At 36.0% G+C, this 17,002-nt stretch overlaps 1 pseudogene; it reads right to left on the bottom strand.

Annotated features, from left to right (window-relative positions):
* Nucleotides 1–10,724: 10,724 nt before the first annotated feature.
* On the bottom strand, nt 10,725–12,804 carry LOC149781341 (14-3-3-like protein 2 pseudogene; annotated as a pseudogene).
* Between the last annotated feature and the right edge of the window lie 4,198 nt (nt 12,805–17,002).

The raw sequence follows: 17,002 nt of genomic DNA, 5'->3' as shown, positions 1-17,002 counted from the left end.
TATTCAAAATTAATGCCATTTCATATAAGGGTAATCATAACTTTTTTTTTAATTTATTTTTTATTGGCAAACCTTGGAGTTAATATAATGTTTAAAAAGTGAGCGAAGTTATGTTCGTACTGGCTAGTAGCGTGAAGATGCACTGTTATATTTTATTCACTCTGAGTACTTGTTTTCCATGCATACTTTATATCTTAACATTACCATTCATTCGAAGAATCACATTCAAGTGAGTGATAAGTTTGTTGGCAATAAACTGCACGACAAAGTTATCAAAATCTCTTTCTCTCCTTCTCTGTGATATTTAATAGACACTGTATTCACGAATATGACTTTTACCTTTTTAAACCGAATTGTAAGGAAAATTCCAGTCTTCAAATTATAGAAAAGTGTTAAGAATAAAAAGTGTCTAATGAGACGTAAAGAGTAAAACTAAGCCTCATTATTGCATCACACACTATATTTCACACAATATATTGATTTATCACACAGTTGTTACCTTTATCGTCGTCAGGGTCGTAGAGAGCGATCACGGGCGCTGGGGGTAAGAAACACCCGGGCCTCTCCTAGTTCTTGTTTCAAACAAAAAATTTCTTTTATAAAATTTAAAAGTGTTGTTGTGCCCGGATCCTGGGGATATATCCCGGGTTGTCCCCTTCTTGTCGTCCCTGATATTCGTAGGCAACGTTAGATCATCACAATCGGAAGTTAAATGAAGGCTTGTAGCCGTGACATTTACTTTTATTCAACCCGTTTTGTAAATTTTGTTTCAGATGAACACAAGAAAGATCTTCAATGCACACATTTTTATGCATGTGCTGATATACTTCAGTAGATGAAATTTGTATTGCCATGTTGGAATGCACATTTGAGCATGGATGTTATACATCGTCCGGTGAATAATCTGTGCTGTACACATTATATACGAAAGCTTTTTTTCTGTAAATTACTTCTGTTTTAAACGCACTGCCATGTCTGTGGAAGTAACAATCAGTGTTACCAATTTCCAATAGTCAGATTTCGCCCCATAGCGAATTTTATTTCTGTTCAATCAATTTTGAAAGACTCGAAACCAAATTTGCTCTGAGGCAGAGATTTCCAAGAGAACTTAACGTAGGCTTAGACCCTATTCGATTAGGACTTTGCCCTTCAATTGCATCAGAATTTTGTTTCCGTTCAATAATTTTTAAAGGACTCCGTGTATCTGAACCAGATCTGGTACACGTCTTTAACATGAGCAAATACCTAAAACATGTTCGATAACAGTTTCACAGAGTTATAGCCCTTGTTTAAATTGGCACCTTTGTCCTTCAATTATATCAACATTTTCTTTCTGATCAATACGTTTTGAAGGATTTCATAGATTCAAATTCAAAGTTTTACATTACGAAGACACCGATCAAGTTCGACTTTCACCATTTTCCAGTACAAGCTTTAACGGAGTTAGGGCCCCTGTTCGACGAGTGCCTTTGACCTCAGTTGCATTTTAAATGTTTCTTCCGGTTCAGTAATTTTTCAACAATTTTATAGATTCACATCAAAACTTGTCATGAGACTTTACCTGGAAAAAACAAAACATAGACTAAGTTAGATTTTCACTATTGTCCAAGAAAATTTAACGGAGTTTTGGACCCTTTTTCACTTCATCATATTGGATGTAGTATACATGCTGTATTGACACAGTATTACTTTTAATTGATTTTTTTCAAGTCCTATTAAAGAGTCTGAGGTAGAAGTTTCAGAGGGTTGAATTAAAGAAAACGTCGTGAAAACATGGCAATCTGATTAAAATCAGACCTCCGCTCTCCTACGTGAAGGTCTGACGACGACTGCTTAAGGGTCATGTTCTTGTAACCTTGGAATTAACCAATGGAAATGCAGCTTTCAAAAATCTTAAAGTGAATAAAATCATCCGGTACACATTCATGCTTATCATCCATGCTTCTCAGCCTCCAGACGCGAAGATATAAGACTTCGTCTGATCGGTTGATAAAATTAGCGATTATGGTAATAACAGAGGCTACCAGGATATGGCCCCTACGCGGTCGCTGTCAGATCTTCATGTATAACAATGGAGATATGATTCTAATCAGATTGGAAAGCATGGTAGCATACGCTTGGAATGAGACTTTTGTCTGGCTACGCCGCTGCCGTTTTTTTTTTTTTTTGGTGTTTTTTTTTTTGTGAGAAAAAAACGAAGCTTTCATTGATATGAAACCTATATAGCTAATATTACAGTATTAAAAAAAACGTACAGTTAACCATTACATTTATATATGACAAATACAATGCTTCAGTTTTAATCCATCTTTTTTTTTTTCCCTCACAATTTCACCAAAGAACATCAACCAAACAAGCATGACAAATGATAGTTAACATGCATCTTGTGGGGAGGCTGAGATTTGCAGATTGATGTCTCTGGCATTGCACCTCAACTTTCGCAGCATTGCCACCCTAAAGAACATTTACTTTGGATTTTTATCCCTAAAATATATGACACCAATATATTTTGCGAAATTTTACCGAGACTGTCACTTTAAACTACCACCAGCTAATTTGATACAGACACTCGGTGGCTTGGGAAAATAACATCAGCGAACTAAGTGAGCGGGGCTTACCAACGCTTGGTGCAACTATTAATTGTTTACCCAGAACGGGCGATGTAAAGAGAACAATGTACCCGGCAGGGGCGATATAAAGAGAACAGTGTACACGGCAAGAGTATATTTTTTTTATCAATAGTATGTCCCCTTTCCGCTTCTGCTTCCGCTTCCTGTCCACGCACGATTAAATTAAGGGTGAGTGGGTGATTCGCCGAATTATGAAAAACAGTAAGTTTTAAAACATAATGTGCATCTAAAACAAAAGAATGAAATATACTGCACTTTAAATGATGAATACTATCTGATTCTTGGTCTTTCTTCTGAAGTCAGACATGGAACTGATACTGCCGGCGCAGATAAATTAGACTCATTTGTTTTGTATGACTGGACGGGGGTGGGAGTGGGAGTCGACTAAAAAGCCGAACTGAACGATAGGAACTAACGCCAGAGGCGATTGTAGTTAAGATTTATTCAGCGATCACAGTTGCTTGAGCAAAATATGTCAGGAACTCTTAGGTGCGTGGATATATCGGGCTGCATTGTATCACACTGAGTTTTCTCTAAATAGTGCGTTCTCACTGGAGTTACTTATAATATTAAATCGGCAATAATAGGAAATATATACCCACGTTTAAAGCCAGAGTGATCACATATAATTTTGTATAAACAGTCATAAACTTTGATGGGTATACTCACGTTAGAAATCTCCACAGGCAGAAGGTACATGTACACTTCATGTTCCAATAAATGCTATCTTTTTTGGGGCATTTACGTGTCGCTCGGTTGCTAGACTCTGTTGCACACATGGTCATAAAACTTGACATATGTCATTATTTTTATCACTTATATTAGCATGCATAAAAAGTAAATAATGGCTGCAATGACCTAATTTCCTTGCTAAAGTGGCTATGGTAAGTTGTGGAATTGCGTAGCGCCGAAGCAGGCTCGACATGGCATTATCCGAAATTGCAGGATATTTCATGTGAAAAGATATTTAAATTTGTATCAATTATAAAAAAGGCTATACTTTGGATTGATTTTATGGATGTGAATGTCACTCGTGTCCTCTTGTAGTAATGTTCGTAAAGGACCACTGATAATCTTGATATATGCAAAGTATGTCTCTGTGTTATCATTTTTATTGCATATAATGCTTTTTTTTTGGTTGCATTTATAATCGGTGTTAAGATATAAATAATCAATCCTTAAAAATGCATTTTCAATTGTACAATAGCTTCACCTTCTATTAATTAAAGCCATTTATATATTGTATCTTCAGTATATCCAATAATGGGTAGAAGTTTTGCTTTTTTATTTGTTGTTGTTGAAGTCCGGAAATGGATATATATATATATATATATATATATATATATATATATATATATATATATATATATATATATATATATATATATATATATATATATATATAAGGAACCGCATAAACGGATAGTGACATGAATACAAATCGCTGATAACTGCGCCATTATTCAGGTGCTCATGAGACCGCAAATGAATCATTAGCAACTTCTTAGACAGTCCTACCGGAGGATTCCTCCATTTTTTCCGAAACCTATCAATATCTACCATTCGGACCACATGGACTATTCAATAAGGTCCTCATAATGGTTTACCTCACTTTGGAAGAAGAAATACTCCTGCCATGGCGCAGTGAATTGGGTGGCAAAATGTCACCTGGTAGACAATGTATTTTTTGACAAATATTCAATACTTTATTAGGATTATTAAGACCGATATTGTTACATAATGTAGCACGTGAGTAGCAAATGTCGCAATATAGCAATAACTTCACAATCTACAGCACCCTGAACCGCTATTAGTTTCTAATTGCATGTTTGCTAAGATAAAAAATGTAGAACCCAGTCAAGGATACTTGTGTATTAATTCGCGCTGAAAACGTACGGCGGTTTGTACACACTAAGGACCAAAGGAGTCTTCCAACAAGTATATGCCGTCAAAAGTACGAGTTGTCCTTAAGGAGCGTGGCGATGTCCCTTTGTACTCTGTAACACTATCAAATTATTTTATGGTGTCGTTTCGTTAGAACGGCATCTAGGCAAGTTAATAAATACTGACCCCATGGGCTATTTAAGAAAGGGGACCTAACTCCCAAGCTGTGTTACATGGTGGTGGTGTGTGTTTTTCTGATTTTTTGCTGGGGGAGGGGCGCTACATTTGAACAACGCCACTGTTCTAATCTAGCCTTGAACTAACTTTACGTTGTCACCTGAGTCACGTACACGAATAGTTGTTGATGTTGACCGGTGACTTGTCCTGGATGGCGGAACATTGAATTTAGTTGCAATACAAACATAATGTAGGTTACCTGGTTGCAACAAGTTATATCTTGTTATACATTGCTTGAGACTTCTTTTACAAGCGATCACAAAATATATAGAGAGGACAGAAAGAGATGCGTCCTGTAGGTGGCACAATTTTTGTTTTCCTCTTATTGCAAAGAATAAAAAAAAAAAAAACAACATATACACCAGACAACGGGAGACGTGTATTCGAAATAATTCGGCACTAAGATGGAGGGTTATCGTCTTACTTATTCGGGTTTTATTCAGGCGTAAGAGCCCTTGGTTTGACATTCCAGGTAAACAAATAAGGCGCCTTTATGAATTATTCAGGAAGACAGTGTGATTGATATAGCTACCTTTGCATAAATTTAAACCAGAATGTGTAATATTTCGACAACAGAACATTCAAATAATATATACGTATACCATCCTCGTCACAGTTAAAGGGATGGCGCCATTGATAAATTTAGCTCTTAATCCTTATTTGCAATGGTAAATAAATTGTAAATATAAAAAATAGGTACATCCATCAGACGAGATAAATTAATTAAAAAACTGAATACATAAAGGAATCATCTAAAAAAATAGAACCAGTCTATAAAGCAAATATTGTTAGACTTTATAAAACAACGCATAATTACAAATTCTAATTAGCACTTTTCAGTAAAGTGGCATGCCCTCACCTTATTATCAATGGATTTTTATCAAAATAGACAAGTATCATGGCAGTGTATCGAAAAATAATGTTGTGTTCACTCTTTTTTGCCCATAAAGCTCTGGTGTCGGTACATTCTTTTGTCATTTTGTTTTAGCCTTTCTTGAAATGGTCCACTAATTTATCTTCCCATCTCCGTCCTACACTTTCTACCCTTAAGGCCCGACTCCAGGAAGTCAGTTAATACCACGATTGTTGCACACATCTCAGACCACTACAAGGTGTTCACAATATACTACACGTGCAAGCACTAACGCTTGCAAGCATCAAGGGTCCTGTCATTTTCTGTGGAATGCACGGGGAAGAATAAAGTGCCAGTTTTGTAAAGAGAGATAGGGAACACGAAGGAAAATAAGGAAGTAAGGAAAAGAAAAAAGGATACAATTTTAAATGGAAATAACAGTAAAGTTTCCTATTATTTTTCATGAAACTACTCGCCAATAATATCGTCAACGAATTTTTTCGTAATTCGTATTGATGTCGTTATTATAATGTATTATCATCGCCGTCATTACCGTCGTTCTTGTCATCAAGAACAAAAACAGCAACACTCATGGGTGACTGCATCCACATTGCGGAAAATTCACGTGGACGCTGCGTGCCTCAGAACAACAACTAGCATATTACTATGTCGACATTTGTGAGGGCCAAGGCGACAACGGCAGCACCTGGTGACCGCTGGGCACAGCAGATGGGTCGTTTTATAAACTTCGCATTCAACATCACCAATCTCTTCTTCTACTGCTGAAACAACTATATTAATGACGACTTTGAAATCAGCACACAGTAGATACCGATGACAAAACCAGCCTTAGCGTCAGTTTCTACGTCTACTAATACTTCAAACTAATGCCATCCATAATTTTTAATTTATTTAAAAAACGTTCTCCAAAACAAAGTTCTTCTGCAAACAGTGATGCACAATTAATGCACGTTGCACTCCTTGCATATAGTATGGCCTACTTGTGTATGAGCCTGACTGTAACATCCATCCCACCACTGTCACCAGGAAACTGTAGTATCATGAAATCAACGTAAAAACAAAATTTGCTTTATTCTTTGATTAATCACAGATTTTTCTTGTTATGTTTCTACTTATTAAAAATAAAAGTAATATATTAGTTTTAATATCCGGGCAGCATAAACTTTAAAGCAGGTATATGTTAACAAACTTATGCAGAAGTGTCATGTATATGGATGGAGCGACACGACTTAAGTTGCCGAAGTTCACATAAATATGGAGGACTAAACGGTATGTGCGACATTTAAAAATTTCCGTAAACTAAACCAATAGCTTGTATAGCTGACAGAAAAAGACAAATTCACCACGGACTGGAACGATATTTATTTGACTGTAAAGAAGATGACCTAGCTATATCTATGTAATATTTTGAGTCCTAAACGGAGGTAAGTCCTTGAAAACACCCGAAAACAATCACGCCGTTAAACTGTTTTTTCTTCTTCTGCATATGATTTAAGTAATAACGCGCTGTCTTGCAAATTGTTAGTAATAGCAAATTAACAGAGCTATTTCCTGAGCAGAAAAATGGCTCTAGGGACCCGCGCCCTCTCCGCCCCATGGTCTCAAAGTGAACCTAAAATCAGTAACTGGAAATAAGTGAAAGCTTTTGACCAAAGCAAGGAGGGAATACCATTCAACGCAGACTAGGCGCTTCTAATTTACCTCATGAAACGTACACACCCCTTATTCCGTCTCGGGTGAGGCATCATTTTCAAGATGGCATTTTGCAATAAATTGATGATAATTGTTTGATGATTAGCACGAAATACTAAATTAAAGTAAATCCGAGTCAGTCATGAAAACATCATTGTTTAAAGGGAGAATGTTCTGTCTGTATGTATCTTTCGTAGGAAAGTGAAGATGACGTCTGTCCATCCCCCCCCCACAAATATATTTATCATCAAGCTCCTTTTATACACCTTTTCCCGTCATACCGTAAATCCTCGCATGTAACAAGGAACCAAGAGCAAACAGTATAGACGCACATAGATCTGCTGTCGCACAATGCGCAAGGAGTCGTGGTATCCTCTACATATCCTATCTATAATTTTACGCTAAAGGTGTCAATCCAGCTATTTTATATAAAATGTTTGGGCAGATTAGGGTCATTATGATATTCGCTAAAGTCCCGGTGTTTATCAAAACCGATGACTTCTATTTAGGCACTACAGGATTGCGGACTACATTCAAGAGTTACTTAACTCCGAAACTGACGAGCCTAACAAAACTACGCACCTTCGAAACTTTAGATTTGACAAATAAAGCGCTCTAATAAACCGTGGGCTATTTTATGTTGTGGAAAAATACATGTTAGCAGAATTTTTGGCGAAGAATTGTACTAAGCTAAATTACAATCAAGACGTTCTTAGACTGACCTTAGAAAGTCACGAAAGGAAATAAAGTAATGGGGCCAAGTTTTAATGATCCAGTTTCTTTTACACAATTTCGCTGTACGTTCTGTCGTGGTCAGCGTGACACGTAAACACTAAGATTGACGTATGGGTTAGGCTAGCAAAAATTGTTGACTGCAAGGAATGGGTTATGCACTGTTTAGGGATTGAATTGAGTTTTAATTAGATTCCGTTCAATAAAGGTCAGACAGATGAAATAAGCACATTTTAACGTAAGGTAAAATAGCGAAAAATGACAGAGTTGAGACAAGACAAAGCAAAATGTTGGGAAATCTTGTGCCATTTCAAACAGTTGTCATAGAATGATAGTTTCCAGAATAGTTATTAATAAAGGCGGTCTAGAGATAATCATTCTGACCTCGATGGGTATGTTAAAGGTTTTTGGCGGTTAGAGAAAGCTCATCCTGATTGGCAAAGCCAAACGAGGTGAGTGTGTCCCCCAGACGAAATTTCGTAGTTTAAGTATCATACAACCATGTTTTAGGCAGACCAAAATTTTTCTACCGAAATGGGGAAGTCTGAGTGATTCCGAGGAAAATTAATAAGTAATTTCTCACATTAAATAATTGTCCAAGGGACAGGAGGTCCAGAAATTTGAGAGACCCGGAACCAGAAAAGAGGCAGAGGGAATTCTGTAATGTTAATCGAGCGAAGGCTCGGAAACCACAAAGTAATTCTTAATTGAGTACAATATATTCATTGATGTTGATTTGTATTTATTCGTTTTAAATTTATCCTTCAATTTTCCTTAACTTCAGAAAATAATCGTAGATTCATCTGTCTTGAATGTACTAGAAATCAGGTAGTGTAGGAGTTTCATGCAATACTCTGATATGCATTGTGAGAATTAATTTAATTGTCTTGAATGTTGTATGAGTCATGTATCCTTAAGATTTCATGCATTTCTTCTGATAGAATTAGATTATCTGTCTTAACTGATTTGTATCATCTATGCTGCGAACTGACTTTTTTATGTCTGAAAAATGTATGCCAGTGTATCTCTATTAGCAAGAAACGTGGTTAAGACAAGGAGTGAAGTCCATTAATTCGTTTGTGTAATTAAGTTGTGAATTGTCTTAAACTGAGAATCGATGGTGTTAACATTAGGAACGTGTGTCGACTGACATAGTCAGCGAGTAATTTACAACCCACAGTGAGGTGTAATGGTTCATCTAAGAGGTCCATTTATGTCATACTTACAGTTAGGAATACGAGTATCAGCTAGCATAGTTATAATTTCACCTTGTTAGTCTGTTTGAGTATAAGATGAAGTTGCGAATGATCATGGCTAAATTCTACAACGTCGATGACCCGAAGAGGAGAGAGAGAGAGAGAGAGAGAGAGGAAATATTGCAACGCCAACCTGTCACCAACAGTGATTTGGAAGACACCGAAAGCACTCGGATGATACTGACATGCCGGCAATTTGAGTTCGGGCATTCACTGGATCATATGATGAAAGTTGTTGTGTTTGTGTAACAGAACGACTAAGTGAATTTCTCATAAATTTTCTGACTATTTCATAGAAAGTGAGCCATTAAAATGTTATGTTCAATTTCAATTTTGTTTATATAATTGATTAAATTGTTATAGTGTACACACGGGAGCTCGTGTTGTTCTATTCTCTCTCTCTCTCTCTCCCTCTCTCTCTCTATATCTATCTATCTATCTATCTATCTATCTATCTATATATATATATATATATATATATATATATATATATATATATATATATATATATATATATATATATATATATATATATATATATATATGCTCCGATCTCTTTTACTCTATCCATTAATTTTTCATATTTTATCTTATTGTTTATTCGGTTCGGGCAATAACGCCGTGGTCGATTAGCTCCTAGACTACAATAACCAAGCACCATATGGAGTGGAGATCTTACATGATCCATCTCTAACACAAGTGTTTGGAGCTATTTTGTTATTCTTAATATCCATGGGTGTGCTCAGAGCTGGTCGACATAGGGATGATATCCAAAATAGATCAACTCTGAGGTCACGTCTGTATGTTAAGAGCAACAAATTAGTTCCAAACACATGGTTCCATTACTTTGTTAATTTTCGTGACCTACTAAAGTCAATCCAGTATATCTCTTGGAAGTAATTTTAAAATAAGCACCATTCTTTCAAAAAAGTGTCTTAATATGTTATTTTTCAAAGCGTATTTGTCAATGCTTATTAGATAACTTCCGTCGTCAAATCTTTACTTCGGACGTGTGTAGTTTTTTGCACGTTGTAAAGCCCTTCATTTTTAGAGGTTAGTAAATATTGCTTTTAGTTCACAATCCATTAACACCTAAGTAGAAGTGATGGGTTTTGAAAAAAACGGTGGAACTTGTGAAGCTTGAGCAACTCTCCTGATAGCAGAGACGCTTACTTATCGGTGATGTTTCAGTGTGTGCTGTTCGCGCGTACAAATTATATTCGGGTATATACGGTTTCTTTGCTTGTGTGTGTGTTTTTATAGGACAGACTCAGATTGTAAATTGGGTACGTCTGTATGTGATATGTTCCTTGTGTAATACCGTATCAGATTGTAAATTGGGTACGTCTGTATGTGATATGTTCCTTGTGTAATACCGTATCAGATTAACTCTAGAAACACACTACCAGAAAACACAAGTTACAAGGAATGATATTCTTTATTGTTAACGTAAATACTCAATTTATAGAAACAATTAATACAATTAAGTCCAAAGGAAATCGAAAAATATATACATAAAATGTTAAAATTAAAGTGTGCAACATCGACCCTTTTGTTGTTAGTTGTTAGTCTCCTTGAAATATACGAATCATAAGTGAACTAGCTGACACTTTTCTCCATGCAACTTTTTATCTTCCTAATAGATTTCAAAAATAAAAGCTGAAAAGAGCTACTGATCTACCTGCCAAATGGTATTATAATATGCAAACAATTAACTTGAGTTGTATGAATAAACAAAACTAGAGAACTTAAAATCAGCATTAGTACAAAATGTAATGAGTCAATTTTACGATTTGTTGTATGATATAATCGTGGGTTTAACGTCATTTTTCAGCACGTGATAGGCAGGGACGTCATGGGGGGGGGGGGGAATTTGCTCCCCCGCCCCATAATTTGCATGTGCTGTAAAATGTAAAACTGCAGTTGCCTATATACGAAAATTAACAAGCCCGTCAAGTTTTGCTTCCCCCCCCCCCCTTTGAATAAAGTTGAAATGACGTCCCTAGTGATAGGCTGTACATGGTGGCCAGCATATCTGGCGGAAGAAGAACCTGGTAAATCCCAGGAGGAACACAGGCCCACGGAAACCTACTGGCAAGTTTTCTCACATAACCTACGCTGGCCGAGCCCGAGACTCGAACCACTCGGACAGTGGCGAGATGTCAGTGATATGTAAAGGCGAGCGACTTAGAACATTCGGCCACCAAAGGGATCCTTTGCTATGTGAAATTAAGAGATATTCCAAACAAGTGATGTTGAATCTTAATTGTTATATTTAATACTTTTCCCCATATTAATGCGAAGAGTTCAGTCACTCTAATGCTTTTTAAATGGAGATATAAATCTAATATTTTCATTCATATCAACAGAAGGTATAAATAAAAAGGAGAAAGAAAGAAAAGTAAACGACAGAAAAAGAACTCGGTAGAAATTATGACATTCATGCACGACTGCATGTATCCTTAGCAGTCTAAATGGAGGACTTGTTCGAAACTGAAATAAAGTACACTGTCAAGTAAAGAAATATACCAGAGTGAGGTATTTTACATCCTGGAAGCTAGATTAGAGTTGTTTTGACTAAGGGAGAACAATACATGTAAATATGACCATTATATTATCCGAATACTATATCTTCTCCGAGTTCTATTCCCATAGGTTTAGATTGTCCCTTAAAAGATCCAGAACCATAGAACAGTCACCGAAGTTGTCTGCTGGCACGTCTATTTCCGCTGCCGCATCATCGATGGCCTGCTTGGCTAGTACACATGCTTTTTCTGCATTATGACGAATTTCATAAAGAAACACGGAATAATTTAGAACGAGTCCTAGACGAATAACACTGGTCGGCGGAAGGTCAGTGGAGGCTATCTGCAACGCCTCTTCGTATGCCTTCTCCGACCGGTCAGCCAATTCATTCAGATCATTTTCGCCTGATGATACTTCCGCTTGGTAACGTAGATAATCCCCTTTCATCTTTAAATAGAAAATTTTTGCTCCAACATCCGGACCACTATTTGGTATAAGATACTTGTCGAAAAGTTCCAATGCATCTCTGCAAACTTGCTCTATCTCTTTCTCAATTTTTCCTGAATATTCTTTGGCAATATTCTGTTCTTCCTGCTTTGTGAACGTTTGTAGAATGGCTGGGATTTCTCGCCAGGATTGACGTTTAGGACCAACCACATTTTTGAATGCCACAGATAGTAAATTTCTCTCGTTTTCGTCAAGTAAAGATCCATAAGTCTGAATAAGCTGCTTCAAAAGTTCGATACTGTCTTCATATCTTTCACACTGTTCTGCTATCTTTGCTCTAAAAATCAATTCCTCACGAGATGCCATTTTGGTGTCAGAAGTGGGATTTTGCACAGCTGGTTTAAAGCTACCTCACGGTTGATAGTTAAAAGATCTTTACATTTGAGATCTCGGTAAAATACTCAACAACAGGGATTGCCGAGGTGGAAAAACTAGGATAAACCGGTGCAGCGATATTGAGAACGCTAGCCCCAGGCGAAACGGAATGTAGGCACAATACTTACCTGGATGAACCACTCCTCTGTTTCATTGTACACGTCTCCGTACGAGTATTGCTGCATGTCTTTACTGTAACTGTAATAATATGGTTTTGAGATACTTCGGTTAGCTTTTCCATCTTACCGTAGACTGTATTTCTATTGATGTGTTTCAACATTTTGTTTTTCGTACAGACCAACTATTCAACTTATTTAATCTAGACGAGCTGTACTTCTAAAAAGAAGAAGAAGATGATGATGATAAGTCTGCAGGATAGTAGCAGTCTGACGCAGCTATGTCATTAGGTGTAACAGACAAATAGTGGAGCCCTGGGTGACCCACAGGTCTCAGACGCACGCCTTTACAGGAGTTCATTGACATCTCAACGCCTTTACAGATAGACCATTTACCTCTCACCTTTATCCACGTGGGTTCTAGTATCGGTTCTTCCAACGTGGGTTTGTGAGAATATTTGGCAGTAGCTTCCCTTGGGTGGGTGTTTTTTTTTCCGGGGGCTTTCCCGGATTTCTCCTCCACCAAGTGTACTGACACGCTATGAATAGCCTATAATGTGCTGGAAAATGGCGTTAAACCAACAAAGAGATACTCGACATTCCCTGGGGTAATGTATTTACATGTAGTTTTTATTATGGCTACATTATTGGGGTTATCATAAACCAGGGAATTATACTTAATTGGCGTCATATACTGATGTTATTTAGCCTAGTGAAGATCGGAACAATTTACGTTTTAGTATGATTTCAGATTTGTTTCAAAAATAATCGAACTGAAGTAGAAATTAGAATTTTTACGAAGAACAGACATTGTTGAAATTTGAATAGGCCAGAAATTTTCCAGTATCCAAGAAAAGAGTGACTGCACTAAAAAATCAGAATAATAAACTTGCACAATTTTCTGATATATCAGGCGTAAAGGACACGAAAGTTTTGTCCTTTAAAAATAAAAAGCATCCTTCATTCAAACAACAATGACACCGAATTTAGGTTAGCATAGCGCAACATGATCATGTAACATTCCCTAGATTTGATACTATGATTTAAAGGGAAAAAAAGAAAGAATAATGAAATAAACTAGTAATTGACGTAATAAACACCGTACACGATGAGTACGCCTTTTTCATGCACCGAAACAGCGATGTTGTTGAATTAATCACTCGCATCAGCATGATGAACTATAAAATCCGTCCCAAACTTGCTTTTGAATGTTACACTGCATTCATTCTGTACAACATGTGTTTGGATATTACCATGTCATGAATCTATCAAACTTGCTTTTGAATGTTACACTGCATTCATTCTGTACAACATGTGTTTGAATATTACCATGTCATGAATCTATCAAATTTGCTTTTGAATGTTACACTGCATTCATTCTGTACAACATGTGTTTGGATATTACCATGTCATGAATCTATCAAACTTGCTTTTGAATGTTACACTGCATTCATTCTGTACAACATGTGTTTGGATATTACCATGTCATGAATCTATCAAACTTGCTTTTGAATGTTACACTGCATTCATTCTGTACAACATGTGTTTGGATATTACCATGTCATGAATCTATCAAATTTGCTTTTGAATGTTACACTGCATTCATTCTGTACAACATGTGTTTGGATATTACCATGTCATGAATCTATCAAACTTGCTTTTGAATGTTACACTGCATTCATTCTGTGCAACATGTGTTTGGATATTACCATGTCATGAATCTATCAAACTTGCTTTTGAATGTTACACTGCATTCATTCTGTACAACATGTGTTTGGATGTTACCATGTCATGAATCTATCAAACTTGGTTTTGAATGTTACACTGCATTCATTCTGTACAACATGTGTTTGGATGTTACCATGTCATGAATCTATCAAACTTGGTTTTGAATATTACACTGCATTCATTCTGTACAACATGTGTTTGGATGTTACCATGTCATGAATCTATCAAACTTGGTTTTGAATATTACACTGCATTCATTCTGTACAACATGTGTTTGGATGTTACCATGTCATGAATCTATCAAACTTGGTTTTGAATATTACACTGCATTCATTCTGTATAACATGTGTTTGGATATTACCATGTCATGAATCTATCAAACTTGCTTTTGAATGTTACACTGCATTCATTCTGTACAACATGTGTTTGGATATTACGATGTCATGAATCTATCAAACTTGCTTTTGAATGTTACACTGCATTCATTCTGTACAACATGTGTTTGGATGTTACCATGTCATGAATCTATCAAACTTGGTTTTGAATGTTACACTTCATTCATTCTGTACAACATGTGTTTGGATATTACCATGTCATGAATCTATCAAACATGGTTTTGAATGCTACACTGCATTCATTCTGTACAACATGTGTTTGGATATTACCATGTCATGAATCTATCAAACTTGGTTTTGAATGTTACCATGCATTCATTCTGTAAAACATGTGTTTGGATATTACCATGTCATGAATCTATCAAACTTGCTTTTGAATGTTACACTGCATTCATTCTGTGCAACATGTGTTTGGATATTACCATGTCATGAATCTATCAAACTTGCTTTTGAATGTTACACTGCATTCATTCTGTACAACATGTGTTTGGATGTTACCATGTCATGAATCTATCAAACTTGGTTTTGAATGTTACACTGCATTCATTCTGTACAACATGTGTTTGGATGTTACCATGTCATGAATCTATCAAACTTGGTTTTGAATATTACACTGCATTCATTCTGTACAACATGTGTTTGGATGTTACCATGTCATGAATCTATCAAACTTGGTTTTGAATATTACACTGCATTCATTCTGTACAACATGTGTTTGGATGTTACCATGTCATGAATCTATCAAACTTGGTTTTGAATATTACACTGCATTCATTCTGTATAACATGTGTTTGGATATTACCATGTCATGAATCTATCAAACTTGCTTTTGAATGTTACACTGCATTCATTCTGTACAACATGTGTTTGGATATTACGATGTCATGAATCTATCAAACTTGCTTTTGAATGTTACACTGCATTCATTCTGTACAACATGTGTTTGGATATTACGATGTCATGAATCTATCAAACTTGCTTTTGAATGTTACACTGCATTCATTCTGTACAACATGTGTTTGGATGTTACCATGTCATGAATCTATCAAACTTGGTTTTGAATGTTACACTTCATTCATTCTGTACAACATGTGTTTGGATATTACCATGTCATGAATCTATCAAACATGGTTTTGAATGCTACACTGCATTCATTCTGTACAACATGTGTTTGGATATTACCATGTCATGAATCTATCAAACTTGGTTTTGAATGTTACCATGCATTCATTCTGTAAAACATGTGTTTGGATATTACCATGTCATGAATCTATCAAACTTGCTTTTGAATGTTACCATGCATTCATTCTGTACAACATGTGTTTGGATATTACCATGTCATGAATCTATCAAACTTGCTTTTGAATGTTACACTGCATTCATTCTGTACAACATGTGTTTGGATATTACCATGTCATGAATCTATCAAACTTGGTTTTGAATGTTACACTGCATTCATTCTGTACAACATGTGTTTGGATATTACCATGTCATGAATCTATCAAACTTGCTTTTGTATGTTACACTGCATTCATTCTGTACAACATGTGTTTGGATATTACCATGTCATGAATCTATCAAACTTGCTTTTGAATGTTACACTGCATTCATTCTGTACAACATGTGTTTGGATGTTACCATGTCATGAATCTATCAAACTTGGTTTTGAATGTTACACTGCATTCATTCTGTACAACATGTGTTTGGATGTTACCATGTCATGAATCTATCAAACTTGGTTTTGAATATTACACTGCATTCATTCTGTACAACATGTGTTTGGATGTTACCATGTCATGAATCTATCAAACTTGGTTTTGAATATTACACTGCATTCATTCTGTACAACATGTGTTTGGATGTTACCATGTCATGAATCTGTCAAACTTGGTTTTGAATGTTACACTGCATTCATTCTGTACAACATGTGTTTGGATATTACCATGTCATGAATCTATCAAACTTGGTTTTGAATGTTACACTGCATTCATTCTGTACAACATGTGTTTGGATATTACCATGTCATGAATCTATCAAACTTGGTTTTGAA

The sequence above is a fragment of the Sinohyriopsis cumingii genome, chromosome 15, assembly GCF_028554795.1.
Source record: "Sinohyriopsis cumingii isolate HCF-2022 chromosome 15, ASM2855479v2, whole genome shotgun sequence".
Lineage (NCBI taxonomy): Eukaryota > Metazoa > Mollusca > Bivalvia > Unionida > Unionidae > Sinohyriopsis > Sinohyriopsis cumingii.
Note: the sequence above shows the minus strand (reverse complement) of the source record. Positions and strands in the feature narration are given on the sequence as shown.